The 15,339-nt window shown below is 34.5% G+C and overlaps 1 protein-coding gene across 6 annotated transcripts in view; it reads left to right on the plus strand.

The window, feature by feature from the left end:
- Grm8 (glutamate metabotropic receptor 8) overlaps positions 1 to 15,339 on the plus strand; it is a 796,352-nt gene that overhangs the window by 289,722 nt on the left and 491,291 nt on the right. The window contains exon 1 of one of the 6 annotated variants that reach the window (XM_010633430.2): positions 9,327 to 9,378. The exons of the other annotated variants lie outside the window; for them this stretch is intronic. The gene's annotated coding sequence lies outside the window, so the exon portion shown is untranslated. Of the gene's footprint in view, positions 1 to 9,326; positions 9,379 to 15,339 lie in introns of those variants that run through there. 6 annotated transcript variants of the gene reach the window in all.

Below are 15,339 nucleotides of genomic sequence, written 5' to 3' on the forward strand. Positions count from 1 at the left end.
AAAAAAAAAAAGAAAAAGAAAATGAAAAGACATCCTTTGTTCTTGGGTAGGAAGAGCCATATAGTGAAAATAGCTATGTTTTCAAAACTTCTATACAAATTCAATGCAATCCTGATTGAAATCCCAACAGCATATTTCACTGAACTAGAGAAAACAATCCAAATATTTATTTGGAATCAGAAGATACCTAGAATAGTGCAAGTCATTCTAAGCAGCAGAGACATGGCAGGGGTTATCACAATCCTCAACTTGAAGCTATATTAGAAAACTACCGTGATAAAAACAGCATGGTACTGGCAAAGAAACAGACCAGAGGATCAGTGGAAAAGATTAGAAGATGTGGAGACAACTTCAGACATACTCAGATAACTCATCTTTGACAAAAGGAGCCAAACAGCATCACTGGAAGAACAATAGCCTCTTTAATAAATGGCGTTAGAAAACTGGATTTCAACTTGCCAAAGATAAAACTAGACCCTTATCTTTCACCATGCACTAAACTAAAATCCAAGTGGATTAAAGATCTAAATATTAAAACAGAAACACTAAACTTGCTGGAAGATAAGCTAGGTAGAGCTCTTGAAGACAATGGCATAAGAAAAGACTTTATGAACAAATCCTCAGTAGCACATGAACTTGCACAAAGAATCAACAATTAGGATTTCTTCTTTTTACAAAGCTTCTGTACAGCAAGAGAAACAACCAATAGTGTGAAGAGACAACCCATAATGTAGGAAAAACTTTTCACCAGCTCTTTCTCAGACAAAGGTCTGCTGTCTAGAATATATAGCAAACCCCAAAAAGTCAGATCCCCCAAGTATAAAAACCCAATCTAAAAATGGGCTCCTGAAATGAATAGACATTTTTCAAAGAACTAAAAGCAGCAAATAAATATGTGAAAAAATGTTCAACATCACTTGCCATTCGAGAGTTGCAGATGAAAACAACACTGAGATTCCACCTCACCCCAGAAAGAATGGCTTCTATCAAGAAATCAACTGGGCCAGGGATTTAGCTCAGCTGTTCGGTGGCCTGCCTGGCAAGTGCAAGGACCCAAGTTCAATCCCAGTTACAAAAAAAAAAAAAAAAAGAAATCAACCAATAGAATGCTGGTGGGGTTTTGGGAAGAAAGGAACCCTTATTCATTGTTGGTGGGAGTGCAGACTAGTGGTGCAACCACCGTGGAAATCAATATGGAGATATTTCAAACTACTAGGATTAGAAGTCCCATTTGACCCAGCTATTCCTCTGCTAGATGTCTTCCCAAAAGAGTTAAAAGAATCAAACCACAGCCATATATGCTCACCCATGTTTATAGTGGCATAGTTTATAAAAGCTAAAACTTGGAAATAGCCCAATTGCTTATCAACTTGAGATGAATAAAGAAGATGTGTTTTTTTCTATAAAATGGAGTACTGGTCAGTACTACATTTATAGCTAAGTGGATGCACATTGAGGCTATCCTTTTAAGTGAAATTAATAAAATACACATCTGTAAATACCAAATAGTTTCTCTGGTATGAAAAACTAAAAGTGTAAATAAGGACCAAAACATATAATTGATTTTATATAATAGGAAGAAAAGGTCTAAAAGAGTAGGTGAAGTGGGAGGGTTAGGGAAAAGGTAAGAAGATAAAAAAATATGTGAGAAAGAAAAACATGGAAACAATATCTTTGTAAACAGGGAAGTGTGGAGGGGATGAAGGGAGGGCTGGGGAATGGGGAAAAAAATAAGAACCAAGATAGGCTGTATAAAGGGGCAAGATCATAATGAAGAATGTTACTGTACTGTATACCTAAAATGTGCTAATAAACTAAAAAAAATAAATATATATTATATGTCTCAATATACATATATTCAAACATCATTTTGTATACCATATAAATTGTATACCACCATACATACATACATACACACATGCAATGTATAAAACCTGATGTTGTATGTGTATATTGTGACATAGTAGAATAAAACTGTTGGACATTTGCATCAGTTCTCCTACATAACCATTTTCCTGTTGGGAATCTTAATCACCTATACCTTTCACATGTTACTGTTGACAAGGATGCACATATTTATCATGAATCACATGTTTTATTTAAATAAGTTTATTTTTGTCCACTAAAGATCATTAGCATCAAGCCATGGAATCAAATGGATTTCTTAATCTGTGCAATAAAAATCTTTATAGGAGATTTTCTCTAAACTCTGTAGGAACTTTCGTAGAAGAAACTGCAACAGAGTACAAACGTTTGGATCCTTCATATTTGCTTCCTGGGTTGGGTAAATGGCAGAATTTAGGCATACAAACATTTAACTACTTAAATGCTTAGGGCTTGTAATTAGGGAAACTGTGCCTACATAATTATTAGTTTTGCTTCACAGCTTAGCTTTTGAATGATCTTGCAGCAACAGTGAGCCAGAATAAGCAATTTGTCATTCTTGTAACGAGTTTGCAGAGGAAGACTCAAAAATGGTGAGTTTGGTGACTACTACAAAAACTGTTTCTCCTGCAGTTAGAACTTGTTGGAATTTGGAGGATTACATTATGCATAACACAGGAATATTTTATTCACCTTGATTTAATAGTGTCATAATTTTCTTTTCTAGAACATTTAAAAACTTTTGAGTTGTCTAGTAGATAAATCTTAGACAATAACATTATATTATGATTATGATACAATGGCAAACATATATTGTATGTAATTGATATCAAAGTGCTCACTTCTATAAGACTAATGGGTGTCTAGGAGATGTTTTTATAAACTTAAATCACAGAGAACACACATTTGCATATGTATCTCTACATTTATAGATGTACATTTAATTCTGCATGAATATTTATATAGTCACACACATGAATTGGAATTTATTATGACAGCTAAATAGAGAATTATAAAATCATGGGGAGTTAAGGAAATTTCTTTAAGACCTGGTTTTCTTTGATTATGATTTATTAGTTTAAAATACTAGCTGTATATTAATAGCACTGTTCTCTTTGAAGAGATGACTGTTATTTGCAAAGCTTATTAACACCATTCAGTATATGAATTGGGAATCTATATAAATCTTGAAAATTAGACAAAGAAGTAGTATATGAAGGATTGTTTCTAAAAATGAAGGCTTCTGTTTTATGTAGTTGAACATTTTGAAACACTTTTGAAGAAACAATTGTGACGGAGGGGCAGAGGGAAAATTTTCTCGTGAAAGAAATGAAGAGGCAAAGTTCATATGATGCATCTGAGAGTGCTAGATTATTTTTTCCCCAGTACAGGTAGAGTTAAGAGGTGTGCAGATGATCTTGGCTTGTGGCATTCTTATTCTGGTAGAGGTTACTGTTATCTACTAAAGGTTACAGAAATGTCTAAGTTATTTTCTCTTTGATGATGTGAACTATAAGAGAAAAACAAATAATTTTGTGGTATCTCTGAATTGACAAAATTCCAAAAAAACAAGAAAATTAGAAGAATCTCATCTATTTTTGTGGAAAGGGCTCTAAATTGGTTTAAACCAAGTTTAAAAATGTATTGAAATCTTCAGTCTAATCATATACTGATCAAGCTCAATAAGATGGCATGGTATACGAAGGAAAAAAGTATGTACAATGTAGGCTTGTACCACATAAAGATATTTCAATCAGCAATGGACTGCATATATCATATTGGCACCATAAGATTATAACTCTTATTTACATCATAGTCATGTTCATTTGTATATTTTACGATGTTTTCTCAATGATGAAATTGTCTAACCATTCCTCAGCATGTATTCCCTTCATTAACTGATGCATGACTGTGTGTATAAGCTGTTAGAGTGGAATTTAGAGATCTAATGAAAGTATTGTGAATAAATGAGGCAAGGCCAAAGACTACCAGAAACCCACATGCCACAAATGGCCCAGTAAAAGATATGCTATAGTCTAGACATTCTCTTTAGGATAAATAAATTCAATAACAATGCAGTGTGAAGGAGTCTCAGGGAATTAGGCCCCACCTTCTAAGTTCCCGTTTTTCTGTCTTGGGGATATCAGAAGAGGTATGGTTGAACCTGAGGGTCCAATACAATGCAATACAATACAATACAATACAATACAATACAATACAATACAATGCAATACAATACAATGTAATGTAATTCAATACAGTATGATACGATACAGCAAAAACCTAACAACTCCAGAACCACTGGTTCCTTTCTCCCCCACCTCTGTCCCTGCTCCGTGACACTTGTCTGTCAGAATGGACCAGAGCTAAATTGTCTTTTCCAAAGAAATCCTATATTTGACTGATTTATTTTTCTCTAACAGTTTAAGGGGAACCTTGGGCAGACAACTATTTTTATTGGCTCAATTGCTTTGTTTTTTAAGATGACTGTTTAGTAAATGAAAAGTTTCCTGGGTCACGTTGACCAGGACAACAAGGTCTCCAATTATTTTGACATTTGAACAAAACCTGTTTACTGTCTAAACCTAAGTATGGGAATCATGAAGCATATGTTTCTCTTTTTCATGGAGAGGCAACAGTATTATTTTATAGAAGATTTCTAGTACAGATGCTGATGCCTACTTTTGTTTTAAAGTGAAATAATCACAAACCCCTTGAAGAATCTCAGTGTGCTCTGATTTAGTGTATAAATCCTTTCTTTTATTCTTATGGAAATATCTTTTGGCTCTGACTTGGCATTACAAAGTGCCATTTCCTCTGTTTATATCTAACTAGAATGGCATTTTTGAGTCCTTGATATGTGCCACATATTGTGGTAGAAACACATGAACTGGTTTTCAAGTCACTCATTGTCTTACAAGAAAAATTCACTGTTTTCTTCCTGCTAGTTTAAATGTATAAATATAATGAAAAGTTTGTCCACAGTTTGCCAGATGACACAAAATGTAGTCATTGGAAGAGGTCAGGGAAGGCTTCGTGGAAGGGGAACAGAGAGACTAAAGATAAGTCAGATTTAAAAGCCTTATGGCAAGGAAGACAGGGGAAACATGCATTCTTATTGTACAGCAGTTGCCTAATATTTATTACATATTGACAATATTTCAGATATATTGGGTAGAGTAAAATTAATTTGAATATGTTAAATTTTAATTAGTAATAATGAAAAATTTAACTTAATCTGTTCTCTCTTGCTTTTGTAAGTTTAACTACTATAAAATTTATCTTAATTAATTGACATTATTTTGGTATGGGGGATCAAACTCAGGACCTTGTGCTTTGTGAGGCAGGTGCAGTGCCACTGAGCTATATCCCCAGCCCAACTACTATAACATTTAGACGTCTTTAAAAACTCTTATACCAAAACTATGAATTGCAATATATTTCTAATGAAGAACACTGATTTATACTAGTTTCTAAATGGAAGGAACTGAAATGTTTAATTAACAAAACAAATGCTTAATATATGCCTTTTGACAAGTTAATTGGGAGTGTCCATGTTTTATACAATGCTTGGTACAAATGATTCTACTTTCTAGCTATCTATGCTTAAAATTCAAACTCAATTAATATTTATTGATTGCCCCAGTTGTGGAAATTACTGTGAAAGAAGAGAAATAATGCTTGTGATATAAATGCTTTGAATCATAAAAGATATATAAAAATGAAGAAGTAAATGTTATTGAAAATGAATAGTCACCAGAAATATAAAAACAAAGAAGAACTGAGAATTTAAAGTATTAATTTTGTTATTACAATTCCATGACAGGGACAGTAAACATATTCCTCCTAAACTAGTATCTATTATATTTAAAAAAACAAGCAAAAAATGTGAGTTATTTGGTTTGCTTGTAAAAGAGACAAATAAATCCATTCATAAAAGCATATGTAAACATATATATATACACACATATGTATATGTGTATGCATATATATATAATGTTCAAAGGTTGGTTTGCTTGTAAAAGAGACAAATAAATCCATTCATAAAAGCATATGTAAACATATATATATATACACACATATGTATATGTGTATACATATATATATAATGTTCAAAGCGTATGTAGGAAGAGAAAGTAAGAGCAAAGATGTTTAAGGTGCTCAAAGTGGAGTGATAACTATATAGAAGGCTGAGGCCATAACCATCTTAAGTACTAGCATAAGATTTAGTTTGAGGCAAGAGTGCACAAGAACTCTCTGACCTATAGGAACCCTGTAGGACAGAGGAAATGTGTGGCTGGCAACAGTAAAACATTTACTGTGGGCTGAGTTGATCTAGTTATCATGGTGGGCAACATTTTCTCTAACCACAGGTATTCAAAGAAAATGATGTCAAATGTTTTGAGCAAGCTCTTATTGAAGAGGATTGGTTAAAATTGGAAATTGCTAACTGTGACTTATTAAGAAACACAGTATCCATAAATCAATTAAGGTGCATTATATTCTACCCCATTGCCAGTGTTCATTTAAAACATAAGTTATTGAATGTTCCACCCACAGTAGTACATATAAAAAAGTTTAGGCTACTTTAATTTAGTCTACAGTGGGTTTTTTTATCATTGTCTTTTGCTGAAGTAAAATGAAACATTTCTTTTCTGATAAGGTTGAAAGGAAGCACATTTGTATTCAGCAGTTCTTGGTGCTGTAATTTATTTTTGCTTTGCTTCTCATACGGTGACCTTATGAGGTGGCATGGGGACATTGTGGAAAGCTCAGCTTTGGCATCAGCACAGACCTTTGGATACTGACTATGTTTGACCTTGGCCAAGTCACTTAATCTGCCTCAATTTTCTTGACCCTGATGTCTACCTCAAAGGGCTGTTTAGGGGAAGGAATAGAAAAGCTGTTGCTTAGCACATAGTGCCCACAGACATTATTGTCATTGTTGTTATTAAAAAGTCGAAAAACTTTCTGAGTGTGAAAGTTAGGCTTTGCACAATAAAAATTAGAACTCAAATGAATACTGTATCTGTGAACAATATCATTACTACATTTAGCCTTTAGAGTTTGGAAGGAGAAATGTAGAAGAGAAAGGTGGGGGAAGAGAGGAGAGCACATGGTGTCAGCAATGAAAGCTGCCTCATTGTGAGCTGGCGTCCTAGGGGAGGTAAACCTTCTGCTGAATGCAGAGAAATTCTGAGAATCAGAGCAGATCAGTGAGATGAAGCCAAGCTGGGTGATCCTCCACTTACTCCATTACAGAGCTCACCCATTCCTGGCCAGCAGAGGTAAAATATAGTGAGGCATGTGAAGAGGAGTGTGAAGAGGGGTGTGAGGAGGGGAGCATTTCTCTCTCTCCTCCCTCAAACCTTGTGCTGCGGACAAATGCTTTCTTCCATGCTCCTGAGACTAGTCAGGAGCTGCCTATTAGGCAACATGTACAGAGCGTGCACAAAGCACCTGTTCTTAGGCTTTAATAAATCTGAAAATGTCAGAGTCCACAGTGCACACAGTGCCCTGTGCAGTAGGTAGAGGCTGCGGTAGACAGGCACTAGCCTGCTACACCAGAGTCTGTCACATAGTAGGAATGTGCGGTGTTGATGAGATCCAAGCAAATACACATCTGACGGTATACACACATCTGAAGCATGAGCAATTCAAGCTTTATTCTGGACAAATGACAATCTCATTATGTGCCCTTACACATGGTGATGATACAAGAGAAGAAAGGAGAATGGAAATCAATGATAAATTAAGCAAAAGGTATTAACTTCCAAAAGACAAGCATTTTAAATACCTCTCAAAATTCTGCATTTGCTTGTTTTACAAAACTTTGATCAATGAAATGCAGCAAGCGAGGAGTTTCACACTTAGTGATTCGTTCTCCAAAGCCTATTTAAAGGAACCAGAAAATCTTTCACTTTTCCTCCCTAAGCTCAACTTTTCAAGGTAAAGGATTTTGTTTATCTTCATTAAAGGCAGGACTTCAATAACTATGATCAATAGAGTTTGAGAGCTATATGTGTCATGTAGCTATGATAATATGGTCAGTACTATCTTTATGAAAATGAGGAGAATTGTTTGATGTGTGGATATTTGCAGGACCAGACCAGGCTTCAGTTCTGGGCATCATTTTTGTTTATGTCTGTCATCCATAAAGATGAAGAGGGATCTCCGGGAGGTGGGAATATTCTTTGCCAAATTTCAAATGTTCCTAAACCATTTAGCAAGGGGATTTGGGTTATTGTTGAATTCATATGGAAAGTGGGAGTAGCAGGAAAAGAAAAAAAAGGCCATATTTTCGACATAGGAATTGTCTGGATTTTATATTTTACAAATTTGGAAGTGACACAGTCTAAAACAATTTGCATAATGAATTCGGTTCTTTTTTTTAAAAATGTGAATCTTGAAAATAACAGGCAAAATAATTTTTCTGGATTTAGAGAAAAGAAAAATCCTGGTCCCAATATGAGGCTCTAACATTGGTTCCTTGGTCAGTCCATTTATTATTCTTCTCCTTTTCCCTGATAGAATTTCCTTAAATATGTAACTTTATAAACTATACATTAATTTTTCTTCAATTCTAAGGCTATATTCTAAAAACAGTGTAGTCTTTGAGCCATATTTGCTTATCAATTTTCACTCGTTTTATTTAAACATTGTCTATCTTTTGGTAACTAAATATATTTTTTATATTTCTTTGTTCAAAAGATGCAAAATCTGACTTTCTTTTTGTTTTCTTTACTTTCTTGGATCTTTGAAGAAGAATCTCTAAATGAAATAATATCGTATTAAAATTGACTTCATATATAAAGACTTATGCTAATTGTGACAACACTTGACTATCCTGATGACAAAGATGATACATCTTTGCAGCAGATTTCTTTTTTTTCTCTCTCACCACTAGTTGCCAGGATCTTGTCAGAGTAAAGAAATTGAAAGATTGATTGGTGTCCTTTTCTTTTTCATTGATTTACCTGGATTCCTGACTCACTGATGAATGTGTACTCTCAGGTACCATGGATTAGATGTATGAGCAGAAAAGATAAAGAGCTTAATAATAAAAATAAAGAAGACTACCATTTGTTTATTACAATTTGCTAGGTATTGTGATGAACACTTCACACACATTTTCTCTTTTTATCTTTTTAACAACCGATCTTATAAATTAGGAAGCTGAATTTAGAGAGGTTGATTAATTTCTTCAATGCCAACAATGAAACTTATTTTACTCTAGTTTATCTAACTTCAGAATACAGACCAGATTGTGCATAATCATATTGAATTCAAGATGTTTAAGTTAGTCATTTTATTAGTCTTCAAAAACTGTTTGGATTCAAAAACCACAAGGAACTTAGAGTCCCTTGCAGGAAAAAAAAATGAACCCAAGTAATTGATTCATGACTTTAAACCAGTTTTACAGGTGAGCGTCAGAGTTTTCTCATGGAGTTAGCATCTTTTGCTTGATATCTCCCTCTACATCTTTCAATCCTGGTAAGTAGATGCTTTTTTACAAAATTTTTGTCCCATGCGCATTGGTTCAAACTGAGTTTAATGGAGATAGAAGCTTCTATGACTCTCTCTCTCTCTCTCTCTCTCAATCCCATTATTATTATCTTTCAAGTGTCATTGCCTTTGTTTCTCAAGTATACCTTTGCTAAATTTTACCTCTAGACGTTCCTTTTCCATTCTCCTCCAATCCTTTGGCTCAAAGATTGTTACACCTCTGGTTTGGTTGATCTTATTTTTCTTTCTGCCACCATCTGCCACCTCTCTCTATAGACTGTCTCCACTGCCTCTTATCATTGTGATATTTTTCTCTCAATCAGAGATGATAGCAAGCCAGTCCTTAAAACTCTGTGAATTCACGAGACTTTATGAATTAGAGGTAGCACCTTTCACTCTGTGCTTCAAAGGCTTTTCCCAGGGTTACTCTTACAAGCTCACTGGCCTTATTTCCTTTTATCTCCTGACATTCCCCACCTGCTCATAATAAATTTCATCATGTTTCTGAAGCTTGTTAGGGATCAAGTAAAGTAAATTCTAGGTATATCCTCTATGCTGGTTACTCCCTCCCAGTTCTGATGATGTTGGACAACTTTTCTGAGTGTAATATGTTTCTTTATGATACAAACTGGGTCAAATGCTGATTATCTCATATTTTAGCATACAAGGTTGAGTATGAAGAACTTTTCATACAATAGACATGCTTTTTCCCATGTTGGATAGTTTTTAATGGAGGAGACCTCATGGTTCATGTTCCTGTTAATCATGAAAATATTAAAAAGTAATTTAAAAATTAAGTGTGACTTCTTTAATTATATTTACATTTGAAAGAGAATGCTGAAGAAGAACGTTTTGGAAATCAGCATTTATAGAACACGTATTAATTGCCAGATACTCTTCTTGTTGGAAATATCTATATATAGAAATATAAAATGTATGTATTCTGCTTAATCAAACAACAGTCTCTGAGTTAGGAATTGGTATTAGTGTTTTACAGATACAAAACAATAGTCAGCAATGGGGTGGGATCCTTCTGACTCTATAGTACATAGTCTCTGTCATTGCTTCATCAGAGAATTTCAAAACCCAAAGGTGGCTAAATAAAAATATTTATCTTGCTTTTTCTTAAAGTAGAACTTTTAAACTCCAATTTACCAATAAACTTAGATATTATAAAATGTTTTCATGTGTACATTTTTTTTTGTTTCCAAAGCTTCTAAGGGCCCTTTGTTTCAATGTGATTTAAAATATATCCAAATTCATTGAACTTGGTTCTCTCTGATCAGCATATCACACAGATACATGCAAAATCTTTCATTCAGTTTAATTCAGCTCTCAACCACTAAAGTTTCTTTTTTAAAATTAAGCAAGAATGTGATGTCTAGAGCAGAATTTCTATAATCGTTGGGAAAATCCCCCACTATAAACATCAGTGTGTATCCATGAAGTTGACAGAGTCATTGTACTTTTCCTCTTATTAAGGAAATTAGAAAGAAATGGAGAGCCCTATAGAGATCTACATAGTCTTTAGAGGTCTCACAAGTAACTGGCAAAGTAAAGCAAGAAAAAATTTATTAAAATTTGGAAACTAGAGTTTATCTGATTGTGTAAGGATAAGACTACTGGGATCTGTTAACAGGAAGACAGCCTTGAATTGAGAGAAATAATTAATCTCTCGAGATTCAATAAAGAAAAAGAATTCATTGGCGCTTATGGAACACCCTCAAATACCTATGAATACTAGTTACATAAAAATGAATCTTTTACTTGGATGCTGTCTCTGGGGAAAGAGGATCTGTGGAAAGTGATTGCAATTGAGGACTTGGAGCTGTTTGTTTGTTTATTTATTTATTTATACCTTTCTAGTCAGTAGAAAGAATGAGTTGATAGTGATCGAAGCAATTTGCGTTAAGAACCTTCCTGCAGTTCTGGTTTTTGCATCCAGCCAAGAGGGAAATGTTATTTTACAGCCTTTGTGTTGGTGTTGATGGGTTCTGAGGAGGCTTCATGAGGAAGGAACGTGGGAGCGGTAGATAGGAAACTTCTGAGAAAAGAGCTTAAATATTGGCTGTTATCCAAGCAGAGGTAATCTTAGGAAGGGACTCTTAATGAGCCTCTCCACAGAAATATTGTACTAGTGGTCACTGTCAATTCTTTTTTCAAAAAATAAGGGCTAGCAATAAGTATGTTTTTAACTTACATATATACCCTTTCCTCATTTTTGCGTGGCTTATCTTGGTTGTTTCACTCCAGTTCTTTTGCCTTTTATTCTCCATTCAAATGAAAAATGAAATGTATAAAACATTGCATGAAATTTCTGTAAGCTTTCCTTATTCTGAAGACTGACTGTAATTATTATTAAAGGATTATAGGGAAATCTTACAGTGTAATTTAGGGACTCTCAATTTATTCGCAGATCTTCTACCTTGCTTAGTACAGACATTTGCCATCTTTGTGATAAAATCTGAACTTTGCTTATTAACTTGTATGGTCTTCAGTAGACACGAATTCAATGCAAACAGCAATAATAAAGTATAATAACAAGAGCAAACATTTACTTAATTCATAGTATGTGCGGAGCGCTGTGCTAAGCACTGTATAGATTATTTGATTTACTCCTTACAACAACCTTATGAAGAAGCTATTATCATTATTCTACTTTACAGGTGAAAACTTTACAGGAACATTTGAAAAGTTACTTGAGCAGTATAGGTAGGAAATGATGCAGATATACACAAATCCAATTCTGGACATTAAATTATAGCATTATTTATCCATTCCTGAAATGGGAAAAGGGAGTTGTTAGATAAAGTATAGAACACTTAGTTGAATTTGCATTTCAGATAAACATCTAATTATTTTCAGTGTAAGTGTGTTCTAAATATCACATGGAGTGTAGACATCCTATTTGATATCTGCTAGGTTTGGAAATCCTAAGAACATTCGATTATTTGCAGAACCAACTTTGAATCATAACGTTCTTTGGAGACCATGCAGTTCCACCATCTTAGGATAGAGGAGAGGAGAGGCTCCAGTCTTAAATTTTTTGTTTCCATGAATGATAGTAAGGCAGTGTCCAGGATGTTGCTGCAATGCTGTCTTAACTCCTCAGCAATTTTTCACTTTACTACCAAGTTAAGTTTCTTTGTTATTCTGAAAAGCATTCATTTTCTACTTGCTTTTAAGATTGTCCAGGAAGCATATTTTATCAATAATAATCTTGGAAAATATTTTATCAATAATAATCTAGGGGAATGTAGAGGTAGCGAAGGAGGAAGAAATAAGTACAGTTACTGTGTGTTCCTGTATGCCAGCAATATCTGATATTTTCTCCATACAGCATCTCATTTTACAGCACAAGAGACATGAGTATAATGACATATATTTAATATCTACTTATCCCAGTCAAATTTGTTTTAGACCTTAGCTGGCGGGTCCAATTTGAATGACTAGCTTTGTCATTGGAGGGTGAATAAGTAAGAAAGCATTGTATAAAGTATCATCCTTTTAGCAGATAATAAATTAAAATGTGTAATCCACTGGAGTTCAATAGAGGGTCATTTTCTTCAAAGGAGAGAGAGAGGTATTAATTAGTCTGTTGCTTGGAGGCTTCGTTATATATGCTTCATTCTCTTTGCTGTGGTAACAAACATTTCCTGGGTGCTTGGGCACTGACTGATTAACTTGTAGGGCTTCCCTCAGAAAACTGTCCTCTGACAGACATCGTTAAATAGGAGAGGGTGGGATAGAGGAATGGAAAAAAAAAGCAAAACAACAGCACCCCCAAAAATAAACCCCACTTGATTCTCTGCATAATGTATGAAAGCAAACAAATGTAACAATTTGGCAGATGAGAGCAGAATGCATTGCCTGGGTGTCTGTCTCTGCGATAGAGTTCCTTTAGGCCGCAGGCAAATGCACTAGAAGCTTTCTGTGATTGGCACTGTACACATTTAAGAGATTGCAAAAGCTTCTTGGGAGGACCTTGTTTTTCGAAAAGGGAAGATGGTTTTTCATCAAAAATGGAAAATTAAGACTATTCATAGTTGACGAATAAAAATCCATTAATGAATTGAGTGTAATAAGGCACAGAGTTGTTGGTTCAATTCTTTTCCCTGTCAAAAAGTGGCAGTTTTTTGTCAAATATAGTTTCTCTGAGATTACTTTCACATCAGAGATTTTTCCCTCCAAACTGGTCTTTCCTCCCAAAACATAGGTACTTCGAATAGTTATCAATTTGGTTTGAATAAAGACAATACCTTCTAGCTTTTGACTTCAAATTGCTTTTAAATTTACAAAAGAGTTACAAAAAATGGTATTGAAAGTTTTCACATATTCTGTGGCTAGACTCAATGTTACAAATCTTATGAAGCAGAGTGCAACTGTCAGAACCAAGAAATGTTGTTACAGTACCAATAGCTAAACAAATTATAGATCTTATTTCATCAGATTTTCCTCAGTGTCTTACTGTTTGGCCAGGGTTCCACACTGCATTTTGTTGTTATTTATCTTCAGTCTCCTGAAATCTGTAACAGTTTCCCACCTTTCCTTAACCTTGAGACTTTGACTTTTCTGAAGAGTATAGATCAGTTATTTTACCAAATGTCCCTTAATGTGGGTTTGGTGTTTATTCATGATTGGATCGAGGCTATGCATTTTGGTGGCAAAATTTCCACAGAAATGTCCCTTCTCAGTGCACCCTGCAGTAAGGATTGTGAAGCCAATGTGTTTCATTTCTGGGGCTGCTGATTGTGCTTGCTTGGTTAAGGTGATTTCTGTCACATCTCTTGTCTTTACAGATGCTACCTTTTTCCTTACTCATGACAAGTATCTTAGGGGAAATACTTTGAGACTATGAAAATCCTATTTCTTTTTGAAGTTTTACCCCCTGATTTTTGCATGGATCTTGGTTTTTAATAAAGATTGCTATAGTTTTGGCTTAATGGTGATTTTCCATTTTCCTCTTTTAGCATTTATGAACTGGAATTCTACAGGAAAGAGAGCTATCTCTCTACTGTTTGTCTATGGACATTTATTTGATTCGATGACTCATAATCCAAAATTATCATTATTTAATTTGCTGTTCAACTTGTTTCATCCTTTGCCAATGAGGAGCTCCTTCAGATTTTTGCTTGTGCTTTCATGTTAAACCCTTATTTATTTTTGTACACTTTCTTATTTTTTTGCTTCACTCGGTGTCCCAGGCTGATTTGTATTTTCCTCACTCTATCCATGAAACCAACCACTTGTACGCACTTTCATGTATTGGGGAATGGTATTTGGCAATCTAGATCTTAGTGCCAGGACTGCTCATTACTACACAGGAGCATCATTGTTCTAAAATCTCTCAGTGGACAGCTGCAAGAAATATATGCATTCATATCACCCTGCACATATATTTGTGCATCCAAGTTTCCATATCTATGTGTTTATATATTTAAAGTCTTATACTTACATCATAACCTCAGGGTTCATTTTGAGCTTCATTTCCTTTTTATCTTTTTATTATCACACGTTTGCCACACATAATGATTGCATTTATTGTGGGAAGTTGGTTCATGTACATATTAATTCTTTCTTCTCCTCTGCCCCATCCCCCCTGCTCCTCTCATCTCTTGGTCCTCTTCCCATTGAAAAATACCTATCTCCAATTTTTTTCCATTTTTTTTTACTCCCATCCCTCCCATCCCTCCATCTCTTGTTTCTTTTCCCAACTGGAAAAGATCTCCCTATTATTCCTATTATTTATGTTTTATTTTTTTTCTTTATTTATATTTTGGGTTTCTCATATAAGAAAACTCGTGTGTCTGATTTATTTCTTTTAACATTATAGTGTCAAAGTGCATCTGTTTTCCTACAAATGACTCAAGTGTATCCTTCTTTATTGTAGAATAGTACTCCAGTGTACATAAATACCACATTTTTTATTCATTGATCGGTTGATGGATT

Source organism: Fukomys damarensis, unplaced genomic scaffold, assembly GCF_012274545.1.
Source record: "Fukomys damarensis isolate Sample0158 unplaced genomic scaffold, DMR_v1.0_HiC HiC_scaffold_4, whole genome shotgun sequence".
Classification (NCBI taxonomy): domain Eukaryota; kingdom Metazoa; phylum Chordata; class Mammalia; order Rodentia; family Bathyergidae; genus Fukomys; species Fukomys damarensis.